At 41.0% G+C, this 17,456-nt stretch overlaps 1 non-coding gene and 1 pseudogene across 1 annotated transcript; both read right to left on the bottom strand.

Annotated features, from left to right (window-relative positions):
• Positions 1-7,740: 7,740 nt before the first annotated feature.
• On the bottom strand, positions 7,741-10,902 carry LOC133245188 (craniofacial development protein 2-like; annotated as a pseudogene).
• Positions 10,903-16,527: 5,625 nt separating this feature from the next.
• On the bottom strand, positions 16,528-16,600 carry TRNAC-ACA (transfer RNA cysteine (anticodon ACA)). The gene has a single exon. It is a non-coding gene; the product is annotated as a tRNA-Cys (tRNA).
• Between the last annotated feature and the right edge of the window lie 856 nt (positions 16,601-17,456).

Here is a 17,456-nt window from a genome sequence, read left to right as displayed (position 1 = left end):
TTGTTCTGTGTCCAGTTCTAACTGTTGTTTCCTGACCTGCATACAGATTTCTCAAGAGGCTGGTCAGGTGGTCTGGTATTCCCATCTCTTTCAGAATTTTTCACATACACATGAAAATCTGAGAAGCACTGGTAAAAGAACACATAAAACCTGTGTTGGAACTTTAGGCTTTTGGAGGTCTCCATAAAGAATCTGCCTGCAATGCAGGAGACTCTGGTTCAATTCCTGGGTTGGGAAGATTCACTGGAGAAGGGATAAGCTATTCACCCCAGTATTCTTGGGCTTCCCTGGTGGCTCAGCTGGTAAAGAATCCGCCTGCAATGCAAAAGACCTGGGTTTGATCTCTGGGTTGGGAAGATCCACTGGAAAAGGGAAAGGCTATCCACTCCAGTATTCTGGCCTAGAGAATTCCAGGACTGTATAGTCCATAGGGTCAAAAAGAGTTGAACACAACTGAGTGACTTTCACTTTCACTTTCATATCAAAGAGAGTTTTATGGTTATATAAATTTGGGAAAACCTCCATATGATAATTCATACAAAAGCTGTTTTTGGAGATTCAAAACTACATTTCAAGCAACAAGCAAAGCCCAAATTTAATAAAAAGAAGGAAAAACAAAGATTGAACAGAAATAAATGAAATAAGGATGAAAAAGAGAATAGAAAACATCAATGAAACCAAGAGCTGGTTCTTTGAAAAGATACATGAAATTGACAAACTTTTAGCTAGACCCATCAAGAAAAAAAGAGAGAAGATCTAAATAAGTAAAATCAAAAATGAAAGAAGAGAGGTTATGAAAGGGTCATAAGAGACTACTATGAATCAGTCTTCAAAAATATAGAAAAGGAGGGAATGCTTCTAAACTCATTTTCTAAGGCCAGCATTACCCTGATATTTTTTTCAGGCCAATATCTTTGAACATAGGTGCAAAAATCCTCAACAAAATATTAGCAGATCAAATTCAACAATGCATTAAGAAAATCATATAACATGATCAAGTAGAATTCATTCCAAGGATGCAATGATAGTTCAACATCTACAAGTCAATCAGTGATACACCACATTAACAAAATGAAGGATAAAATGATTATCTCAACAGATACAAAAAAAGCATTTGGCAAAATTCAACTTCCACTTGTGATAAAATCTCTCAACAAAGTGAGTACAGAGGAAATGTAGCTCAATATTACAAAAGTCCTTATATGATAAGTCCACAACTAACATCAAACTCAACAGTGAAAAGTTTGGCAATGATTTTTTGGACCTGACACTAAAAGCAAGGCAACAAAAGCAAAAGTAAGCAATGAGACCACATCAAACTAAAAGATTCTGTACAGCAAAGGAAATCATCAACAAAATGAAGAGGCTGCCTACTGAAAGAGAGAAAATATTTGTAAACCATATGCCTGATAAGAGGTTTAATATGCAAAATATATGAATAACACACACAAGAACAAATAATAAGCAATCTGATTTAAAAAGTGGGCAGAGATTGCACAGACATTTTTTGTAAAGAACACATACTGATAGCCAATAGATATGTGAAAAGGTGCAACCTTCTCAGCAGAACTGCTGCTGCTGCTGCTGCTGCTAAGTCACTTCAGTCGTATCCGATTCTGTGTGACCCCATAGACGGCAGCCCACTAGGCTCCTCTGTCCCTGGGATTCTCCAGGCAAGAACACGGGAGTGGGTTGCCATTTCCTTCTCCAATGCATGAAAGTGAAAAGTCAAAGTGAAGTCGCTTAGTCGTGTCCGACTCTTAGCGACCCCATGGACTGCAGCCTACTAGGCTCCTCCGTCCATGGGATTTTCCAGGCAAGAGTACTGGAGTGGGGTGCCATTGCCTTCTCCATCTCAGCAGAACTAGACTTCTCTAAAAGTATATGTTACATTCTTCAAGTCCAGAGGATCCTTTATTCAGGCTTATGGGCTCTAGAGGAATGTATAAAGGAATAAATGAGGTTGTATGCATAAGAATAATAAAAAAAGAAAGGATAAGCAGAAGTCAGACAACATACATTAAAAAAAGAGAAATTATTCCATGAATTTGACAAAGAATCTTAAAGAGATTACAGGCAGCATGATCTCTCTGGGGGACAAAAGCACAGAAAAAAATATACAAAGACTGAAAAAGAGATGATAAGCCAATAGAAGAAACTAAAAGACAAATTAGTAGAGCTCAGTAAAAATGAAAGAACTCATGGGGAAACGAAGTCAACATAGAGATAAAAGTCTCATTAAACAACAACAAAAAAGGCAGAATAAACAATATTGAAAACATAGGGTTAAATGGTTAGGAAATCACTCAAAAGAAAATGAAAAAGAAAAGAAAGAAGTAATAGAAATGGTTAAAGAAAAGGTAATTGATAAGGAAGACAGAAATATCTAGCATACATGCAATTCAGTTCAGTTCAGTCGCTCAGTCGTGTCCGACTCTTTTCGACTCCATGAATCGCAGCACGCCAGTATTCTAACTGTTGCTTCCTGACCTGCATACATGCAATACATGCAATAGAGGCTTATAAAGAATAGAATAGAATGGAGGAAACTACAAGCCTTTTACAGATGGAAGGGTGAGAACTTTCCCGAGATAGAGATGAGACTCTGCAGAGAGCAGGAACATACTGTGTCCCAGACAAGTCTGTGATCATCAGCCCACACGATGGTACAGTCTGGGAATTGATAAAGACAGAATCCTGTGTGTATTCATGCAGAAAAAGCAGGGCAGCAAGGAAAAATTCCTACCTGCAAGTACACGGTAAGGAGTGAAAACACGGTCAATTGACCTAATTAGTGACCTGCTAATTAAAGATGTCTTACTATTGGAGCCTGGAGAAGAAGGAACTGGTCCTATCTCTAGCCTGAGGAAAGAAAGATTCAGAAAATGCTATTCTGAATAGCAGAAAAATAATATTTCAGAAAAATAATATTCAGAATATCTGCTATTCTGAATAGCAGAAAAATGCTGTTCAAAAAAAAAAGGATTTTTTTGGGGGAAAGAATTGATTGTAGGTTTTGATATTTTTGTGGTTTTTTAAAAATGATAATTTCCTCTTCCTTGGGAGGGCAGTAAAAAAATGCTACTTTCCTAAGACTTTAGAAAATAATTAGTGAACTGCTTGGCATTTCTTTATTTACATTTCTATACTGTATAGATATAAATATTTACAGAGCTGAAAAGACATTAATCCATAAATAGATGTTGTTTTCAGTTTCTAATAAACATTAAGTGAATTAAATGTATTCAGAATCAATATTTTGATTGTGATTAATGTTGATTTTGTTCTTTAGAAATAGCTGATTTATTTTACAGAGTTTAATAAGTAAATAAATTTATCCTCCTGAACCTCTGAGTTCTCACTTTTAGCTTTAAGAATTCTACTTCTTTACGCTGATATTTTTGAATACCTTGTAAAATTGTTCTACACTTAATATCTTCTATTTCTTCCATGGATGGGTACGAAGCCTGGCTCCCTTTTTAGGTATCTTTACTGCAGTGCTTCCATTTCTCCTAGAAGTCTTGTCTTGATCCTGCTGCTCAGTTACTCAGTCCTGTCCAAATCTTTGTGACCCTTTGGACTGTAGCCCACCAGGCTTTTCTGTCCATGGGATTCTCCAGGCAATAATAATGGAGTGGTTTGCCATTTCTTTCCCCAGGGGATCTTCCCAAAGCAGGGATTGAACCCGTGTCTCCTGCATTGCAGGTGGATTCTTTACCTGTTGAACCACTGGGGAAACTCCCTTATCTTGATGAGAGGTTTTATTAATTAGTAAGTAGGGATCTGGGATCAGGGTCCAGATCAATGGAATGAGGTCTGCATTCCTTTTATTTCTCCTTTCGGTGTGGAGATATTCTTTTTGCAATGTCCTTATGTTTGCAAGATTTCCATTAATAGTTCTCATAATCAAAATTTTCACAGTTATGAGATGGTGTAAGTACTGATGGTGTAAATTGGCAAAGGAAGAACATATGGCCAATGACTCCATGTCAGTTGTGTTCCCATTAAGAGCCACACAGATAGCAGGAAAGATGTTTGGAATCCTGTGGAATAGAAAAATGGTATCCACCCCCCCAAGGAGACCTCAGCTCCATAATCCCCCTTAAGCTGATGGCCTTCAAGTTGGGTTTAGGCTCCATACAGATGAATTTAACTGGCCAGAAGGGTGTTTGACAACACAGCCATGGAGAAGCCCATCTGTCAGAAGGCAGACCCTCAGTTGGTCTCTCAGTGCCCTTCTGAAAGAATTATTTCCTCTCTCCCACGACCAACTGTTTATCTTTGATTTGAGTTTTCTTTAAAGAACTTGATACTAGTGGACACTGTATGTGTATGTGTGTGAATTCATCTCAACACACCCAATAATGCAACTTATGCCCACAGTTTGGTACCCAAGGCCTAATCCCCAGGAAAAAATGTGACGTTATCCTGTCATGTTGTTTTTAATTCTCTTCAGTATCATAAGCTACAGTTGGTCTTGTGTGCTGTCACTGTACATATTAGCTGAGGCTGGGAAATCCAGGGTGGGGACTGAGATAGGTCTCAGGTGTCCTTTGGACTGTGTTGGCTAACTCAGGGGTTTATTTCTTAGTTCCCTGACACTACAAAAGAGTCAAGAAAGCTCTTTCACAGGAAGTTCTACAAGAAGGGAAATGAAATCACCCTAGGGCTTCACATGGGGAAGGGCCTTGCTGTACCACAGGTTTTGCACTGGAACAGAAGAAACTAGGGGCAGTTGTCATCATCTCAATGAATGGCACCACCACCCACCAAGCAGAAAATTTAGAATTATCCTTGATTCCTCTCATGCCTGCAGCTTCCACATATAACTTACCAGCAAGTCCCTTTGATTTTACCTCAAAAATGAACGATAAGTCTGTATTCTGCTCCCCATCTCATGTCTACACTCCTGTGCCAGGCTCTCTAGCTCTTGTTTGGATTATTACAAGTTTCCTGTCTCCCAAATCCACTCATTTCCTCCTTCAGTCCATTGTCTGCACAGTAGCCATGCAATATAGAACATAAATTACTTCATGCCCCTCTCCTATTGCAATCTCCAACAGCTTCTGATCTGCCCCAGAATAAAGTAAAAATTCCTGATCATAGCTTTTGACATCTTGTGCAGTCTTGCACCTGCCTGCCTCTCTGAGCACATTCTGCTTGCACTGAATTCCTTTCAATGCCATAAACACACCAAGCCCCGAAACTTCTTAGGAGACTTTGAATTGGCTATTTTCTTCTACTGAAAGTGTTCTCCCTGCTCTGCTGCATAGATGACATCCTTTCATCTTTCAGGGCTCAATTTACATATCACTGTTCAGAACATCTTTCCTTCCTCATCCTGTCTAAGGCAGTTGTATCCCACTCCTTTGATTCCCCACCTTGGTCTCCTGCTTCTTTCTTATATCTTACCAGTACTTATAATTATTTTAGTTTATTTATTTTTCTCTCTTTACTAGATCAGGAACACCTCAAGAACAAATATTCAGTCTGTCTTGTTTTATTTGCAGATGTACCCCTAGAATTTTGAACATTTGACAAATAATGGTGTTGTTGTTCAGTTGCTAAGTCATGTCTGACTCTTTGTGACCCCGTGGACTGCAGCATGCCAGACTTCCCTGTCCTTCACTATCTCCTGGGGGTTGCTCAAACATGCCCATTGAGTCAATGATGCCATCCAACCGTCTCATCCTCTGTTGCCCTCTTCTCCAGCTGCCCTCAATCTACCCCCGCATCAGGGTCTTTTCTAGCTAGTTGGCTCTTCACAATACTTCTCAAAGTATTGGAGCTTCAGCTTCAACATCAGTCCTTCCAATGAATATTCAGGATTGATTTCCTTTAGGACTAACTGGTTTGATCTCTATGCTGTCCTCCAGCACCACAGTTCAAAAGCATCAATTCTTCAGCACTCAGCCTTCTTTATGGTCCAACTCACACATCCATACCTGACTACTGAGAAAACTGTAGCTTTGACTATATGAACCTTTGTTGGCAAAGTGATGTCTCTGCTTTTTAATATGCTGTCTAGGTTTGTCATAGCTTTTCTTTCAAGGTGCAAGCATCTTTTAATTTCATGGCTGAAGTCAGCATCTACAATGCTTTTGGAGCCTGAGAAAATTAAATCTGCCACTTTTTCTGTTTTTTATCCATCTATTTGCCATGAAGTGATTGGACTGGATACCATGACCTTAGTTTTTTGAATGTTGAGGTTTTAAGCCTGCTTTCTCACTCTCCTCTTTCACCTTCATCAAGAGGCTCTTTATTTCTCTTTGCTGTCTGCCATTAGAGAGGTATAATCTGTATATCTGAGGTTATTGATATTTCTCCCAGAAATCTTGATTCCAGCTTGTGATTCATCTAGCCTAGCATTTCACATGATATACTCTGCATATAAGTTAAATAAGCAGAGTGAAAATATACAGCCTTGACGTTTCCTTCCCCAATTTTGAAGCTATGAGCCATGTCGTGCAGGACCACCCTCTTGAATGGATCATAGAGGACAGTTCTGACTTAATGTGGTCCACTGGAGAGGGGAATGGCAAACAACTTCAGTATTCTTGCCTTGAGATCTCCACGAATAGTAGGAAAAGACAAATAATGAGCAATCAACAAATATTTGAATGAAAGAATAAATGAATCCAGTCTTGCAGACCATATATGAATTGCAGCTTTAATGGCTGCAAATGCACAGGCTATGCTCCCTTTCATTAAGGAGAGTCATATTTGGGGATGGTTCATTTTCAGAATCCTTTGAGCTAACATTTTTCATATAAATGTCCACAGGCACAGTCTGGAACCTGATACATTGTCCTGTGAGTTTGTGTTGTTGCTGGAAGCTAGGAACATTCCAACCACAAAGCTGCTCAGTCACAGACTGCATCAAGGCCCTGATCGCTCCTGGCCTCACAGTTGTTTATATCATCTATTGGAATTTATCAAATAAGCATGAAGTGGGTGTTGATGCGGCCTTTATTAGCAACATTTAGCAACTGAAAAAAATGACTTAACTGTAATTTATATAAAAAAAACAATGATAAGGTGTATGGATTTCAAACATATCTTCCATTGGGAGAAACTATAATGAAGGAATGGTGGAGGTAGAAAATTTGAATTAAATGGTGCAAAAAAAGTTATTATGCAAGCATACACTTGTCTTTAGGTATATTTGACAGGATGGGTTTTTCTTATTCTCCACACATCCTTTATTCTGCCACTTTTCTTTACTCTTGGTAGGAAAGAAAACTTTTAGCTTTACAATGCATGATCTGCTGTCAGCCAGTATAGATGGCTATAAGAAACAACCTATACTGCCAACAGGAAATCTTGTTCATCTTGTAGTCATTCTACATAGAAGAAGCTGAAAGACCACAGATAATGCGTACAGAAAACTTAAAGGAATTACTGATAAAAGGATTCCTTATAGATTCTCCATCCCTAAAATGGGCAGGGATCCTGATCTTTGTGGTCCAAATGAAGGGGTGAAAATGACGGATACACTGGGACACTGGAGGAAGGTGGGAGATCAGAAAAGGAGAGAATATAGCACACGGAACTCTGCTCAATGTTATGTGGCAACTTGGATGATTAGGGTGTTTGGGGGAAAACAGATACATGAATATGTATAGCTGAGTCCCTTCATGGTCCACCTGAAACTATCACAACATTGTTTTTGACTATACCCCAGCACAAAGTAAAAAGTTCAAAAGCAAAAATAAAGGAAAAGAAGAGAAGATGGGGGAATCAGAGGATGAAGAGGTTCTTGGACATGCATCCTAGGCTGACTTACACAAAGTTAAAATTGGCCCCATCTGATCAATAAGGAAATGCTCTGGCCATCTTTCATCTTTCAGAAGAGCTTGGATAAACTCACAGTAGGATATTTTTCTCCTGGCAATGGACAATTTTCTGCCACTGCATGCCCTTCTAGATATTTTGGGAGGGATTGGTGGAGGGAGATAATGTTGTATTTACATCAGAGTTTTATCTAAAATCTCATTAGCACAAAGGCTCAGTTCAGTTCAGTTCAGTTCAGTTGCTCAGTCGTGTCCGACTCTTTGCAACTTCATGAATCACAGCACACCAGGCCTCCCTGTCTATCACCAACTCCCAGAGTTTACCCAAACTCATATCCATTGAGTCAGTGATGCCATCCAGCCATCTCATCCTCTGTCGTCCCCTTCTCCTCATGCCCCCAGTCCCTCCCAGCATCAGGGTCTTTTCCAATGAGTCAACTCGTCGCATGAGGTGGCCAAAGTATTGGAGTTTCAGCTTCAGCATCAGTCCTTCCAACCAACACCCAGGGCTGATCTCCTTTAGAATGGACTGGTTGGATCTCCTTGCAGTCCAAGGGACTCTCAAGAGTCTTCTCCAACACCACAGTTCAAAAGCATCAATTCTTCGGCGCTCAGCTTTCTTCACAGTCCAACTCTCACATCCATACATGACTACTGGTAAAACCATAGCCTTGACTAGACAGACCTTTGTTGGCAAAGTAATATCTCTGCTTTTGAATATGCTATCTAGGTTGGTCATAACTTTCCTTCCATAGAGCAAGTGTCTTTCAATTTCATGGCTGAAATCACCATTTGCAGTGATTTTGGAGCCCCCAAAAATAAAGTCTGACACTGTTTCCACTGTTTCCCCATCTATTTCCCATGAAGTGATGGGACCAGATGCCATGATCTTAGTTTTCTGAATGTTGAGCTTTAAGCCAACTTTTTCACTCTCCACTTTCACTTTCATCAAGAGGCTTTTTAGTTCCTCTTCACTTTCTGCCATAAAGGTGGAATCATCTGCATATCAGAGGTTATTGATATTTCTCCCAGCAATCTCAATTCCAGCTTGTGCTTCATCCAGCCCAGCATTTCTCATGATGTACTCTGCATATAAATTCAATAAGCAGGGTGACAATATACAGCCTTGACGTACTCCTTTTCCTATTTGGAACCAGTGTGTTGTTTCATGTCCAGTTCTAACTGTTGCTTCCTGACCTGCATATAGGTTTCTCAAGAGGCAGGTCCGGTGGTCTGGTATTCCCATCCCTTTCAGAATTTTCCACAGTTTCTTGTGATCCACACAGTCAAAGTCTTTGCCATAGTCAATGAAACAGATGTTTTTCAGGAATTCTCTTGTTCTATGATCCAACAAATGTTGGCAATTTGATCTCTGGTTCCTCTGCCTTTTCTAAAAGCAGCTTGAACATTTGGAAGTTCACGGTTCATGTACTGCTGAAGCCTGGCTTGGAGAATTTTGAGCATTACTTTACTAGCGTGTGAGATGAGTGCAATTGTGTGGTAGTTTGAGCCTTCTTTGGCATTGCCTTTCTTTGGGATTGGAATGAAAACTGCCCTTTTCCAGTCCTGTGGCCACTGCTGAGTTTTCCAAATTTGCTGGTATATTGAGTGCAGCACTTTCACAGCATCATCTTTCAGGATTTGAAAGAGCTCAACTGGAATTCTACCATCTCCACTAGCTTTGTTCGTAGTGATGTTTTTTAAGGCCCACTTGACTTCACATTCCAGGATATCTGGCCCTAGGTGAGTGATCACACCATCGTAATTATCTGGGTCATGAAGATCTTATTTGTACAGTTCTTCTGTGTATTCTTGCCACCTCTTCTTAATATCTTCTGCTTCTGTTAGGTCCATCCCATTTCTGTCCTTTATCGAGCCCATCTTTACATGAAATGTTCCCTTGGTATCTCTAATTTTCTTGAAGAGATCTCTAGTCTTTCCCATTCTGTTATTTTCCTCTATTTCTTTGCATTGATCGCTGAGGAAGGCTTTCTTATCTCTCCTTGCTATTCTTTGGAACTCTGCATTCAGATGCTTATATCTTTCCTTTTCTCCTCTGCTTTTCACTTCTCTTCTTTTCACAGCTATTTGTAAGGCCTCCTCAGACAGCCATTTTGCTTTTTTGCATTTTCTTTCCATGGGGATGGTCTTGATCCCTGTCTCCTGTACAATGTCACAAACCTCCGTCCATAGTTCATCAGGCACTCTGTCTATCAGATCTAGTCCCTTAAATCTATTTCTCACTTCCACTGTATAATCATAAGGGATTTGATTTATGTCATACCAGAATGCTGTAATGGTTTTCCCCACTTTCTTCAATTTAAGTCTGAATTTGGCAATAAGGAGTTCATGATCTGGGAGTTCATGACTGGGAGTCAGCTCCCAATCTTGTTTTTGCTGACTGTATAGAGCTTCTCCATCTTTGGCTGCAAAGAATATAATCAATCTGATTTCGGTGTTGACCATCTGGTGATGTCCATATGTAGACTCTTCTCTTGTATTGTTGGAAGAGAGTGTTTGCTATGACCAGTGTGTTCTCTTGGCAAAACTCTATTAGCCTTTGCCCTGCTTCATTCCGTACTCCTAGGCCAAATTTGCCTGTTACTCCAGGTGTTTCTTGACTTCCTACTTTTGGATTCCAGTCCCTTATAATGGAAAGGACACCTTTTTTGGGTGTTAGTTCTAAAAGGTCTTGGAGGTCTTGATAGAACCACTCAACTTCAACTTCTTCAGCATTACTGGTTGGGGCATAGACTTGGATTACTGTGATATTGAATGGTTTGCCTTGGAAACGAACAGAGAATATTCTGTCATTTTTGAGATTGCATCCAAGTACTGCATTTCGTTCTCTTTTGTTCACCATGATGGCTACCCCATTTCTTCTAAGGGATTCCTGCCCACAGTAGTAGATATAATGGTCATCTGAGTTAAATTCACCCATTCCAGTCCGTTTTAGTTCACTGATTCCTAGAATGTCGACCTTCACTCTTGCCATCTCCTGTTTGACCACTTCCAATTTGCCTTGATTCATGGACCTGACATTCCAAGTTTGTATGCAATATTGCTCTTTACAGCATTGGACCTTGCTTCTATCACCAGTCACATCCACAGCTGGGTATTGTTTTTGCTTTGGCTCCATCCCTTCATTCTTTGTGGAGTTATTTCTCCACTGATCTCCAGTAGCATATTGGGCACCTCCAACCCGGGGAGTTCCCCTTTAAGTATCCTATCATTTTGTCTTTTCATACTGTTCATGGGGTTCTCAAAGCAAGAATATTGAGATGGTTTGCCAGTCTCTCCTCCAGTGGACTACATTCTATCAGACCTCTCCACCATGACCCGTCCGTCTAGGGTGGCCACACATGGCATGGCTTAGTTTCATTGAGTTAGACAAGGCTGTGGTCCGTGTGATCAGATTGACTAGTTTTCTGTGAGTATGGTTTCAATGTGTCTGCCCTCTGATGCCCTCTTGCAACACCTACCATCTTACTTGGGTTTCTCTTACCTTGGACAAGGGGTATCTCCTCACCGCCACCCCTGCTGACCTTGAATGTGGAGTAGCTCCTCTCAGCCCTCCTGCACCCATGCAGCCGCTGCTCCTTGGATATGGGGTTGCTCCTCTTGGCCGCCGCCCCACCTCTGCCTAATACATTCTCCAAATTGACATTTGGAAACTGCAGGCCTCAACTGCCTGTTCATTGAGGCCACTTCCCCAACTCTGTGTATAAATGACATCATTTTATCTTTTTACTTTCTATCCTTTTAACGTTGATTTAAGGTCCTTTTTATTTTTGGTGGAAAAATGCAAAGATTCTGGCAGGATGCACTTTTAACATAATGTATTTAATAACTCTGCTATGCTGCTAATGCAAAATTTGATGATATCTCAGCTGGTATGATTAGCACTTAATCATTTTTTATCATGGTGATACTGCATTTGTTGCCTTTCAGCCTTGAAGATGTCAGCAGTCTCCTCTATTCATTTAGAATTTTATGTTTTGGAGATTTTGACTTTTGAATTTTAAGGGTTTGAGGGCATGAATGCTTACAGAAAATTATTTCCATGTCTGCAGAACACAGATGATTCCTGCTTTTTTGTCCTCGAGCTGTTTTGCACAGGTTAGGGAAAGAGCTTTGACACCATCCAAATCTTCAACACAGGTCCATTAACTGTATATCATTAACTCCCTGTGCCTCAGCTTCTTCTCTTGGCAACTGAGGACAATCGTGTCTGACCACGAACTCCTGGTCATGGTTATGGGCATCACATGACAGGTGTGTGAAAGTGGCTTGAAAACCCATAAACTATTAAATGAAACAAGATTGGTTTCATGATGTTTGACATCATCATCTAAGTTAACCCAATGTGGAGGCTCAGAAAAGTCATGAGTGATTCTTTTTAGGTCTGCCTTTGACAAAATTCTTCACCATGAGATTTCCTTAAGTTGTGAGCATCCCCAGGACTTTTAAATCTGAATTTGATTCACAGGAAATGTTTGAAGAAAACAGTTGTACAAAGGAAGCACGGAGTGATTAGGAAGCAAGAAGTGATTCTTCATCTGTGGGTGACAAAACATTGTCATATAGTTACCTAATTTTATTCTTTTGGGAAATATTGAACAGGAGATATTAAGCCCCTTTGATGTAAGAAAAAGCTTAAATACGAGGCAGCTAAATAAAAGGTTCAACGTATCTTAACAAGTATGATAGCCTATTTTTTTTAGGATGGACACCCAAATAGGAGAACAGGACTTAAAGCTACTTAGGGCGGTAAGGATAAGGAGGTATAGGGGTGGGGTACATAGAATAATCTCTTTTGGAGGCCTGGACTCCCCAGATAAGTGCTGCTTTGTTATAGACCTTTCTCCCCCATGGTTACCAGCTTATCCTCTAAACTAGCTGGAACATACAGACCTTAATGCAGTGCTGGCTGAGGCAAATGGATAATTTTGTTTGAATTTTAAGTATTATCTTAAAAAAAATTAGTGAGCCACTTGTGGGTGGGCAGCTTTAGCTCCTGAATGCCTAACCTGCTCCAAATGAATCTAGGTCAAACTGAATTCACATGATAAACAGAAAGAGTCAGTTTCTCTCTGGAGGCCTGAGGCAACAGGTCATACAACAAGGCTGTCCTGGTGGCTACAACTACACTTTCTGAAGACCGCCGATAGAGGACTGTTCCTTGCATCTCAACTCTGGAGCAACTCTGGTTTCTTGGGCCACTTGACCTGTGGAAAGCAGGACCACCACTGGGTTATGTGGTACATTTTTGAGAATTAGGAAAAGTCATAGACTCTGGGTCACCCCAGCTTCACAGGTATGTAGAGAGGCAAGCATATACTACCTTTCAGTAGTGGAAGAGACACCTCTTCATCTGAGTAGTTGTGGTCCTGCCAAGACTGGATTTCATCTCTCACTCACCCGTTCAGCCAGGGGACCTTCGTGCACTTCACAAACTGCATGACTGTACATTTCAGCCCTGTGTGGAACAACTCCACCTTCTTATCTTGAAATCTTCTGCTTAAAACAGTGAGAAGTGCAACCTTCCCCCTACTCTCTTTGGATAAGGACTTTCTACTTTGTCCCCCTCACTAGGGAGAATTAGAGACAGTGTTTACATTCTTTTGACTTTATTCATACCGTGAGAGTCTGTATTCTCTGGATAAAAAGGCCCACGTATTTACAGAAAATGAGAATTGCTTCCAGTTCTACACCTTAGCAGATCAACTCAGGAGAATGTGGTTCCTAATTAGTTTGGAGAAACTAAACTAATTTGGATAAGTTCCTGGTCAATGTGGAGCCTGGGGAATAATGATAATTACTAGACATAGCTACCCTTTGGTGGTTGGTGGTTTAGTCGCTAAGCTATGTCCGACTCTTGTGGCTCCGTGGGCTGTAGTCCACCAGGCTTCTTTGTCCATGGGATTTCCCAGGCAAGAACACTGGAGTGGGTTGTGTTTGCCAGTGGCATCATTTCTGGGTCTTAGTTCTCTCCGCTATTTCAGTTACTTTCCATTTTCATATCTGAACTATAATTCTCTCTCCTCCCCCTCTTTCTGTTCCCTCTTGAAGGGAACTTGAATTGCCACTTGAAGAGCTTTGCCTTCTTCTGTACATGTGTGGTTTTCCTGTGTTTGCCTGAACCACACAGGCTGGAGAACCAGATGACGTTCTAGACAACGTTGAGGTTTCAGGACTCAAACTGTCTGAGTGGGATTTGCAGCCTGATGTCACCTGGGTTTCTGCTTGCTCCCACGATCTGTAGTTTTGAATTTTCTGCAGCAGCCATAGTAGAGGTTCTGGTGTCCTGTCCCTGGTCCCCTGGGCTCTGACAGGTGGGGTGTAGGGCATCCGCCTTTCTGGTGGCCCTGCTCCTCCATCTTAACCACACACATGGTCACCTCCTTTTTTGGGTGGGTGAGGTGAGGAGAGTTACCGTTACTCACAGATGTTTTCTTTGCTTGAAGAGAAGAGAGGAAAGTGCATTTCACTTTGTATGGGTGTACAACACGGCATGTGTGAGTGTGAGTGTGTGTACATAGGTGTGCACCTACATTTGTTTCTGGTTTTTCTTTTTTTTTTTTTAAACCTCAAACTACCAAACTATTATTTTCAACTTCAATAAAACCCACTAAGGTTCCTCCTTTACCACTTTTTTCTCTGTCTTTCTAAAGCCTAAAATCTCATAAGGTCATCTACTACAAATACTTCCTTTCTGGCCTGTCTTAGCTTCCCCTTCTGCAGCCTCCCTGAGTTCTCTCGTAGCGTGCAGTGGCCTGGATTTTGCCTGGTTCCCAGGGGCACCCCATGCCTCTGTCCTGCCCTAAAAACACTCCTACAAGCCTCTTCTGCCTTAACTTCCCTCAGTCACACTGGATTCTTTGATTTCCCAGTCCCCAGTCTTTGTTTAATGGCAGACACAGTCTGTATGATGCTTGCCCATATTCAGGAAGAAGATGTTGAAAACAACTCAGGTGTGTAGTGGATCAACTGTCAGAAAACATATGCTCCAAATGCTGAAACTAAATGACTTGCTCTTCAGACTTTTTTCAAAACCTAGAAGAAGAGAGCTGGTGGAGATACCCATATCTTTATATCAGTTTATCCCTTTAGTTGAAACTGTCAGACCCTCTGCTTTGGCAACAATCTCACCAAACAAACAAGCCAACTGAATGCAAACTTACCAGTTGGGCTTTGGTGTAGCTACATCTGTACAGAGCCCCATTTATAAATCTGTTAATTTGTTCATTCATTCATTCACATTGCCTCTAACAAAGCATTAGGTGTTTTAAAACAAAAAAATCACTCTATCTATTCAATTTTCAGATATATGCAGGACTGTAAAACCTTCAAATATACATATCCTCAAACTGTTCACCTGACATATTCTTCTATTTTTAGAAAGCTGCTTGCATTTCTTTAAAGGTTAAATATTGAGGCATGCCAGCCTTAGTTAAATACAATAAGTTGGGAATTCCTAATATCAAATTCCCAATGCCCTAATTTAACATTCAGTGGCCATCAACCTGACCTTGAGGAAGAATTCTCACTTACACAGATGCCAAAGCTTCCTGCTGGGCAGAGAGGGACATTTTTTTCAGCCAGTGATCCACTTGTAGAGACCATCCCCTACTGTTGTAGTGGCTGGTGGTGTAGAAGCAGCATGAATTATTCATGTGAGGAAGACAAATTAGAGTTAGAACCGGTGCTCTGTCTTCCCTTGTGAGGACTCTGCCAATTAAGATAAAGAAGGATCTCTCACTCCATCAAGCCACAGTCTCACTCTGTTATACTGTGCTTAACCCAGATTCCCAAACTGGGTTTGGAAATGGATTAGTGGATGATGAGCTTGTTTTAAAGGTGATATAGTCTTCAAGAAAAAGGGAAAGTTAACTCTACCAGTGGTTTTAACAGTAAAATGCAAGGTTCAAGGGAATTGTTTTAATAGTGTTTGCCGTGGAAAGCCTGTTAAGCATCACAAGTTCATTTTGGAGAAGCAGCTATTGCTTTCAATTATAAAAGCTGCCATTCGGACACATTTTTAGACCTGAACACAGCTTGCTGTGGTCCCATTGTCTTAGACAATGTCTAAATGGATGGAATTGCAAGGGATCTAAGGGTTGGTAAGTTTGATTTGCCAAAGTTATTCAAAGGCCACTCCACCTTCAGAATTCTAAGATGGTGGTTGTTCTGGCAGCTTTAGTAAGAGTAGTTGTGGGGTCGACAACTTTTCACCTCTACTCTGCGGCCATTCCAGGGCTGGAGATGGTCTTGAGTGAATATTGTGGAGGGTATAGTAAAGGCTGGAAAGTCACATCTGTGTTATGATAATCAACTGTTTGCCCTGAATTTTCATCTGTTCTCAGAATATGTTGTAAGTATAGAAGCAAATTAAACTAAATAGCTTTTATCTAATTTTTGAGGATAAGTAACCCATCAATCAACAAACATTTATTAAGTGCTTGCTGTATACTCAGCATTGATAAGAGCTGGGGTGAGTTCAAAATTCTAATGTGTTGGCCCTAGGAGAGGTAATAATAAAAACATGGGATTATAGAACAGAGAGGTTGAATTCCTAAAGAGTGAATTCCTTTAGGGAAGAGGGAAGATAAAGTGAAGTGAAGTTGCTCAGGCGTGTCCAACTCTTTGCAACCCCATGGAATGTAGCCTACCAGGCTCCTCCATCCACGAGATTTACCAGGCAAGAACACTGCCATTTCCTTCTCCAGAGGATCTTCCTGACCCAGGGATTGAACCTGGGTCTTCTGCATTGTAGGCAGATGCTTTACCATCTGAGCCACCAGGGAATTGGGAGGTTGCCCAGCGGTGAAATTGGAACTGGGCTTGGAGAGTAAATCATAGTCAATAAAGAGGAGATGAGAGGCCAGTGCAAGTGGGCAGAATGGAGTATTTTGCCTCACTGGATTCCATGACCAATGAAGTATGGTTCCCTTTGATATGCAAAAATTTAGGTGGTCCATATATCAGACTGCTTGGGCTGCCATAGCAGAGTATCACAGGCTGGGTTACTTAACAGAAATTTATATTCTCTAAGTTCTTTTAGTTCTGGAGGCTGGAAGTCCAAGCTCAAGGTGTCAACAGAGCTAGTTTCTGATGAGGACTCTCCTCTTAGCTTGCAGACAGCTGCCTTCTTGCTGTAACCTCATGTGATCTGTCTCTTTGCATGTATCCCCAGTGTCTCTTTCTCTTCTGGTAAGAACACCGATCCTATTGGATTAAAGCCCTACCTTAATGATTTCATTTAATCTAACTCGTGCGTGCTTCTAAGTTGCTTTAGTCAAGTGGCTGACTCTTTGTGACCCTATGAACTTTAGCCTGCCGGACTCCTCTGTCCGTGGGGATTCTCCAGGCAAGAATAGTGAGTTGCTGTGCCTTCCTTCAGGGGGTCTTCCTGACCCAGGGACTGAACCCGTGTCTCTTGTATCTTCTGGATTGGCAGGCAGGTTCTTTACCACTAGCCAACCTGGGAAGCCCCATTTAACCATCATTACCTCCTTAAAGGTTCTGTCTCCAAATATAATCACATTGGTTGTTAGGGCTTCAGCATATGAATTCAGGGGTACACAATTCAGTCTAGGACAGTCCAATAACACTTTCAGATCTAGAGTGACCTACAGTGTGTTTGTGCATATGTGTGTGTGT

Source organism: Bos javanicus, chromosome 3 (assembly GCF_032452875.1).
Source record: "Bos javanicus breed banteng chromosome 3, ARS-OSU_banteng_1.0, whole genome shotgun sequence".
NCBI lineage: Eukaryota > Metazoa > Chordata > Mammalia > Artiodactyla > Bovidae > Bos > Bos javanicus.
This window is presented reverse-complemented; position numbering and strand designations above follow the sequence as displayed.